This window comes from Mandrillus leucophaeus, unplaced genomic scaffold, assembly GCF_000951045.1.
Source record: "Mandrillus leucophaeus isolate KB7577 unplaced genomic scaffold, Mleu.le_1.0 Scaffold15, whole genome shotgun sequence".
Taxonomy (NCBI): domain Eukaryota; kingdom Metazoa; phylum Chordata; class Mammalia; order Primates; family Cercopithecidae; genus Mandrillus; species Mandrillus leucophaeus.
The window spans coordinates 9,982,282-9,990,476 of NW_012101476.1; positions in this window are offsets into that span (position 1 = coordinate 9,982,282).

Genomic DNA, 8,195 nt, shown 5'->3' on the forward strand with positions numbered 1-8,195 from the left:
GTGGCCATGCCGGGAACATGCAGCCCTTTGATAATCGCCCTTTATCCCGGCCTCTAAATCAAAGCTGCAAACATACTGACAACTCCAGCAAATGCAACCGATGCTTTCAGGTCTGACCCTGAAATGAAGACCCACCTCCGTGGGGAGAAGCACACGCCTCTCTGGGCTGTAGGCTGGAAGGAAACAGGAACTGCGGGCCCTGCACACAGCTGCACTCGCTGGGGCAGTTCAGACTCATATCCCCAGGGGGATCCGAGTTATCCAGAACAGCGTTCCTGACCCCCAGAGGGGTGAGTCACCCCGGCCCGCCTTTCCACATGCTGTGTGCAGCCTCTGGACGACTTCAGATGCCTTGTTGTTTTTTACGGAGGTGAAATTCAAGTAACGTAAAATGAATCATTTAAAGAGAAAAATTCAGGCCGGGTGCAGTGGCTCGCACCTGTAATCCCAGCATTTTGGGAGACCAAGGTGGGAGGATCATTTGAGCCCAGGAGTTTGAGACCAGCCTGGACAACATAGTGAGATGCTGTCCCCCAAAAAAGAAAAAAAATTAGCCGGGCATAGTAGTGTGCACCTGTGTTCCCAGCTACTCCGGAGGCTGAGGTGGGAGGATGGCTTAACCTGGGGGTGCAGGTTGAGGCTGCAATGAGCTATGAATGTCCCACTGCACTCCCAGCCTGGGTAACAGAGAGGGACCCTGTCTCAAAAAAAAAGTAAAAATAAAATAAAATATAATGAAGAATTCAGTGACATTTAAAACATTCAGTGTTCTGCGGGCACCACCGCTATCTAGCTCCAAAGTGTTCTCCTCACCCCAAATACAGTCACTCTCCATTCTCCCCTCCCAGCCTGTGTGACGACAACGTGTCAGGGACTGTGCTCAGGGCAGAGGCAGAGTGGTCAACACAGCAGCTGCAGTCCCTGCCAACGTGGGGTCCAGTCTAACGTGACATCCAGATACAAAACAACTGGAAATGGCACCCGTTACAGGAGCCTATGACAGAGTGCTAAGCAGGGCCCCGGCGCGGTGGCTCACGCCTGTAATCCCAACACTTTAGGAGGCCGAGAAGGGTCAGGGGTTCAAGACCAGCCTGGCCAACATGGTGAAACTCGGTCTGTACTAAAAATACAAAAATTAGCCAGGCGTGGTGGCCCACACCTTTAATCCCAGCTACTCAGGAGGCTGAGGCAGGCGAATCACTTGAACCCAGGAGGCAGAGGTTGCAGTGAACCAAGATCGTGCCACTGCACTCCAGCTTGGGCAACAAAGCAAGACTCCGTCTCAAAAAAAAAGAAAAAAAAGAAAAAGAAAAAAAAGTGCTGAGCGGGTCCAAACTCAGAGTTCCCATACGGTGCTCTGCTGAGGTGGGCTTCGCAGGCACCCCCCTTCTCCAGATGAACAAACTGGAATCTCGAGAGGTTAAATACCTTGCTCAAGGTTAGACCACCAATAAATGGCAGTTGGGATTCAAACAAAGGTCCCTGCGGCATCCACCAAGTTGCTTTCTGTCTCTATGGATTTAATTATTCTGTACATATCATATCAACAGAATTACACAATATGTGACCTTTTGTGTCTGGCTTCTGTTACTTATTTTAATATTGCAAAGGTTCATCCATGATGTAGCATACTTCAGTGCTCGACTCCCTTTTGTAGCTGAATCCTATTTCATTGTATGGATGGACACACTTTGTCTCTTTGCTCGTCCGCGGATGCACATTTGGCTGGTTTTCCTTTTGGTCACTGTTGACAGTGTTGCTATGAGCATTGGTGCACAGTGTCTGTTTGAGTCCCTGCTTTCAATTCTTTAGGAGTGGGATGCTGGATCATAGAGTGATTTTGTTTGTTTGTTTGTTTGTTTGTTTGAGACAGGGTCTTGCTCTGTCCCCCAAGCTGGAGTGCAGCAGTGTGATCACGGTTCACTGCAGCCTTGACCTCCTGAGCTCTAGGGATCCTCTCACCTCAGCCCCACAAGTAGTTGGGACTGCAGGCATGCACCACCATGCCTGGCTAAGTTTTTGTATTTTTTGTAGAAACAGGGTTTCATCATGTTGCCCAGGCTGGTCTCAAACTCCTGGGCTCTAGCCATCTGCCACCCCATCCTCCCGAAGTGCTCACTGCAACCTCCACCTCCCGGGGTCAAGTGATTCTCCTGCCTCAGCCTCCCGAGTAGCTGGAACTACAGGTACCTACCACTACGTCTCACTACTTTTTTTGTAATTTTGTTTTCGCCATGTCGGCCAGGTTGGTCTTGAATTCCTGACCTCAAGTGATCTGCCCACCTCGGCCTCCCGAAGTGCTGGGATTACAGTGTGAGCCACTGTGCCTGGCCTATAAGAGCTCTTTATACATGAATGAGTTCATAGGCTTCGGCTGTTTTTACCACATTCTGATTTTTCAAATACTTCCCTCCTCCACTAGAGAGGGAGTTCCTTAAGAGCAGGGCCTGGGCCTTTTTTAAATAAACAAACAAACAAAAACAGGCCAGGCTCAGTGGCTTACGCCTGTAATCCCAGCACTTTGGGAAGCCAAGGTGGATCACCTGAGGTCAGGAGTTTGAGACCAGCCTTGCCAACATGGTGAAACCCTGTCTCTACTAAAAATACAAAAATTTAGCTGGGCATGGTGGTACATGCCTGTAATCCCAGCTACTCAGGAGGCTGAGGCACGAGAATCGCTTGAACCTGGGAGGCAGAGGTTGCAGTGAGCCGAGATGGCGCCACTGCACTCCAGCCTGGGTGACAGAGCAAGACTCTGTCTCAAAAAAAGAAAAAAAATCAAAACTCATCAAAATGAATATTCAAGATTAATACATTTTATTGAATATAAATAATACCTAAATAAATAAAGTCTTGTTCAAAAAAAAAAAAAAAAACAGACCGGGGGCAGTGGCTCACACCTGTAATCCCAGAACTTTGGGAGGCCGAGGTGGGTGGATCACAAGGTCAGGAGTTCAAGACTGGCCTGGCCAAGATGGTGAAACCCCGTCTCTACTAAAAATACAAAAATAAAAATAAAAATAATTAGCCAGGCGTGGTGGTGGGTGCCTGTAATCCTGGCTACTTGGGAGGCTGAGGCAGACAACTGCTTAAACCCAGGAGGTGGAGGTTGCAGTGAGTCGAGACTATACCACTGCACTCCAGCCTGGGCGACAGAGAGCGACTCCATCTCAAAACCAACAAACAACAATAACAAAAACCTCTAGAAGCTGGGAGCAGTGGCTCATGCCTGTAATCCCAGCACTTTGAGAGGCTGAGGCAGGAGGATTGCTTGAGCCCAGGAGTTCCACACCAGACTGGACCAGACCAACCCTGTCTCTACAAAATATCTGAAAAATTAGCTAGGCATAGGGGTGTGTGTCTGTAATTCCAGCTACTCCAGAGGCTGAGGTGGGAGGACTGGGTAAGCCCAGGAGTTTGAGACCACCTTGGGCAACATGGTGAGACTCCATTTCCACACAAAATTTAAAAATTATGGGCATGGTGGTGCACACCTGTGGCGCCAGATACTCAGGGGACTGAGGCAGGAGGATCATTTGAGCCCAGGAGGTTGAGTGAGCCTGGCAGGCTGCAGTGAGCCATGTTCGTGCTACTGCGCTCCAGCCTGGGCAACAGAGCGAGACTCCGTCTTGAGAAAAAAAAACCGCAAAAGATCGCTAGTCCCAGGGCCTAGAATAGTGCCTTGCCCAGAGCGTAGCTTAAGTAATGTGTGCAAAACAATCTGTGGCATGAATAAATACTAGTTGTTAGGTGATCTTCTGATGCAAAATGGGATTCACCCACAGCGTTCATTGCATTCTCTCCTACCCGCACCAACTCTTAGCACTGTGGGCCCTGGGGCTTGGTGCAGGGAATAGGTGGACTGGACAGGCAATGACAAGGAGAGCAGGGTGGCTTAAGCTGACTCTGTGTGGTTCAGGTGGGGCTGCCCAACGGTGGTCATTGGCCAGACTTGGGTCATCAAATGCTCCCTGATGGGTTTAATGATGTGACCCAAACAAGGTCAGCCAAAGCCCTCTCCAGGCTACACAGCAGAAGCTCTTTCTAGCCCAGAGGTGGTGGCTAATGCCTGTAATCCCAGGACTTTGGGAGGCCAAGGTGGGCGGAGTTCGAGACTAGCCTAGCCAACATGGCAAAACCTCATCTCTACTAAAAATGGAAAAATCACCTGAGTGTGGTGGCGCCCGTCTGTAATCCCAGCTACAGGAGTCTGAGGCCGGAGAATCGCTTGGACTCAGGAGGCAGAGGTTGCAGTGAGCCGAGATCATGTCACTGCCTGGGAATCAGAGCGAGACTCCTCAAAACAAACAAACAAACAAACAAACAAAACTCTTTCTAGTGGGGTGGCTGGCATGGTCCTGAGCTGGGGTGACCGTGAAGCCTGCCTCTTGAGAGAGCAGAGGGACATCTGCAGAGGACAGAGCCCCAGCGGCATCATCTCAGCCTCTGGATTCACATAGACATGTTTGAAGCCTACATGTAGACTTTGCAGTTCTGAGATCCCCAACATTCTCTTCCTTGTTTAAGATACATTGAGTTGATTGGTTGATTGAGTCAGATTTACTTTTTTTTTTTTTTTTTGGAGACAGGGTCTTGCTCTGTTGCCCAGGATGGAGTGCAGTGGCGTGATCACGGCTCACTGCAGCCTCGACCTCCTGGGCTTAAGCAATCCTCCTGCCTCAGCCTCCCGAGTAGCTGGGACCACAGGTGTGTGCCACCACACCCAGCTAATTTTTGTATTTTCTGTAGAGACGGGGTTTCACCATGTTGCCCAGGCTGGTCTCAAACTCCTGAGCTCAAGCAATCCTCCAGGCTTGGCCTCCCAAAGTGGCCACCGTGTCCAGCAGGTTTGAGTTAGATTTCCGTTATTTTCAACAAAAAGATTTAAAAGCCCATATTTGGATGTCACACAGAGCTTTGTTTGAATCCCAGCCCTGCCATTTATTGGTGGTGTAACCTCGGGCAAGGCACCTCACCTGTCAAGGATCCAATTTGTTCATCGGAAGAACAAGGATGATCGTGAAGCCCACCCCGCTCAGAGCACTGTGGAGAGCGCACGAGTGTACGGGAACCCTGAGCGTGCACCCACTCAGCACTTCCATCATAGGCTCCTGTCACACATGTGCCATTTCCAGTTGCTGATGCCGTGTCTGGCTGTCATGTCAGATTGTGGATCCTGTGAAGGCAGGGCCTGCAACCACCGTGTTCACCACTCTGCTTCTTCCCTGAGCACAGTCCCTGGCACGTTGCAGTCACACAATGTTAGTTGAATGACTTTTCCATTCACTGACTGAATGACCGTAGCAAATCGCGTACTCCCACTGAAGTCAAAGTCTCTGATGTCCCCACCTGCCCATAACGAAGGTCACACTGAGCAACTGGTGAAATCCCAGAGAACGGAAACGCAGTTGGTTCGTTTCCTCCTCTCCTTTTGTCCCATGAAAACTTACCAGCTACCTGTCCTGGAATATCCGTCTTTCTCCCAAATCCCTCCTGAAAAAATGGTCAGTCTCCTATTAATTTTGCATTGATTCCTAAATTCTTTCCCTTTTCTGGGAATCTCCTGGGGTCACCCTCGCTGGCCACCTGAACATGGTCCCTGCTTTCATGAGAGTCCTTCAGGTTTTGCTCGCCTAATTCCCCACACAAGTTGCTAAGTGCTGGGACCTCGCTGGTCTATAAATATCCTCAGATGTAAGTGACCTCAGAGCTCGGACCTGAGCCCCTCCCTCTGCAGATAACAAAATGTATTTCTCAGAGCCTCCTTGGAGGCTGCCCTGAGGAAAAAGCAGGTCCCCTCTGCCCTCCAGATTACATGGAAAATGCAGTCCCAGCTGACGCCTGCAATTCTTTCCTTAGAGTTTAATCTCTTTGATTTAACCAAGGGATCCCTGTCAAAAAGGCAATGCCCAAGGAAAAGTTTCAACTCTGTAGCCTGTCCCTCACATTCTAAAGTGGAAGGAGGATCCAGACACACACAGATTAGCAGCTAGGGATGGCTCCTTTTGAGATTTTTTTTCTCTTTCATCTGATGCCATCAGCACAAAAACGTGGCAACAAAGCACCGGGGAAATTGCTCTGTCTCCGAGCGCCCTTGCAAGTCTTGTCTGCAACCCAGGAGCTCACGGTTCCTGCCTTCCCCGCCTGCCCCTGCTCCCTGCAGCCTCCATCCTGGCTCCCTCAGCCTCTGCACACCCTCCTCCCAGCGCCTCCCTGCCAGCACCTCATGGACTCACAGCGCCTTTGGCCAGGATTCCAGTTTGCTGGGTGTGGTCAGGGGCCTGTCCTGGTCCGACTGGTTCTCAGGAAACAGGCTTGGGTGGCAGCGCCTTGTTCTACAGGGCGGCAGGGGTGGGGGAGCCGGGAGTCTTAAATCCCCACCTGGCACAGCATGGGGCTTTCTGACCTGACACTGGTGGGATGGGGCAGGGGGTGCCATGGGAAGGAGCTGGGCATCGGGAGCTATTCTCTGAGGTTATGGGTTTTTAATTTGCTTTTTATGTCTGTCATGTTACCTTTTACTGACCTCAAGGCCTGCTTGTACTGGCAGGTCAGCACTATTTTGAACCGCTGAAATGGGTCAAAAAATGCATCTGGGGGATAATCAAGCTCTTTCTGAGTGGTTCCCCTCTTGCTCATTTCAACTTACATAGCCACGAGCTAGTATGGGCTCAGCTCATCCACCAATACTTAGGACACCCAGTCTGGGCCCATGAGGAATACAGGAAGAAGAAGAAGAAGAAAGAAGAAAGGAGAAGAAGAAGAAGAAGAAAGAAGAAAGAAGAAGGAGAAGGAGAAGGAGAAGGAGAAGGAGAAGGAGAAGGAGAAAGGAGACAGGAAGAGGAAGAAGAAGAAGGAGGAGGAAGAGGAGGAGGCAGAGGAGGAAGAGGAGAAAGAAGAGAGGAAGAGGAAGAGGAGGAAGAACAAGAAGAGAAAGAAGGAGAAGGAGGAGGAGAAAGAAGAGAGGAAGAGGAATAGGAAGAAGAGGAAGGAGAAGAAGAAGGAGGAGGAGAAGAAAAGAAAAGATCCAGTTTGGCAGCTCCCCTAGTTTGACATCCGTGAGTTTCTTCTCCTCACTGGTGTGACTGACATCGTTTTGGAGTCCTGGTCACTGTGCTGGCCGAGGGAGGCTATGTAGAATATTTCTGGAAAGACACAAGAAACTATTAACACTGGGGAGGTCTGGGTAGAAGGAACACATCCTACTTCTCACTGTATAGTCTTAAGGATTATTTGACTTTAAAAATATGTGTGTTATTTTTAAATCAAAAATTAAGTAACAAAATATGTAATATTGGCATGTTAAGGCAGAACTCTGCAATGTAAGTTTTCTGCCATTTTAGAAATGTTGGAATCACAGTCAGAGCAGTTCTCTCCTGCCACCCATGCTGAGCGGCAGAGTTAATTAGCTGCTTTCATGTACCCCGTGAAGGGAGGGGAAAGATTTTGTGCGACATAGGATGCCCAGGTTCTTCCCAAGAAGAACAAACGCCAGGTGACCTCAATGTGCACAGCAAGCAGCTGATGCCCCTCTTCAGGCAGTTCTCCTCGGGGGCACTTGGACGTTGAGTTGGATGAAGGCCTGAGGCAAGCCTCTCAAAGCTACATCCCAGGACACTTTTTATCCTGCACTCTGAGGATTTTTTGGTACTGGCGTGAGGAAAACCCCTGAAAAAAAGAGCCCCAAGAAGTCTACCATGTGACAGAAGTAGGAGGATAGAGCCATACCACGTGGAAGGTACGAAACCTCATGGCACATCCCAGATGGGTAGAAATTCTCCTTCTCCTTCTCCTTCTCCTTCTTCTTCTCTTCTTTTCTTCTTCTCTTCTTCCCTTCTCCTTCTTCTCCTTCTCCTTCTTCTTCTTCTTCTTTTTTTCTGAGACAGCCCAGACTGGAGTGCAGTGGTATGATCAATGGCTCACTGCAACCTCAAATTCCCAGGCTCAAGCAATCCTCCTATCTCAGTCTCCTTAGTAGCTCAGACTAGAGGCGCATACCACCATGCCCAGCTACTTAAAAAAAATTTTTTTTGGTAGAAATGGGGTCTCGTTATGTTCCATAGCCTGGTCTTGAATTCTTGGCCTCAAGTGATCTGCCCACCTTGGCCTCCCAAAGTGCTGGGATTACAGCCATGAGCCACCATGCCCAGCTGGAATTTCGTGTTTTTTTTTTTTTTTTTTTTTTTGAAACCGAG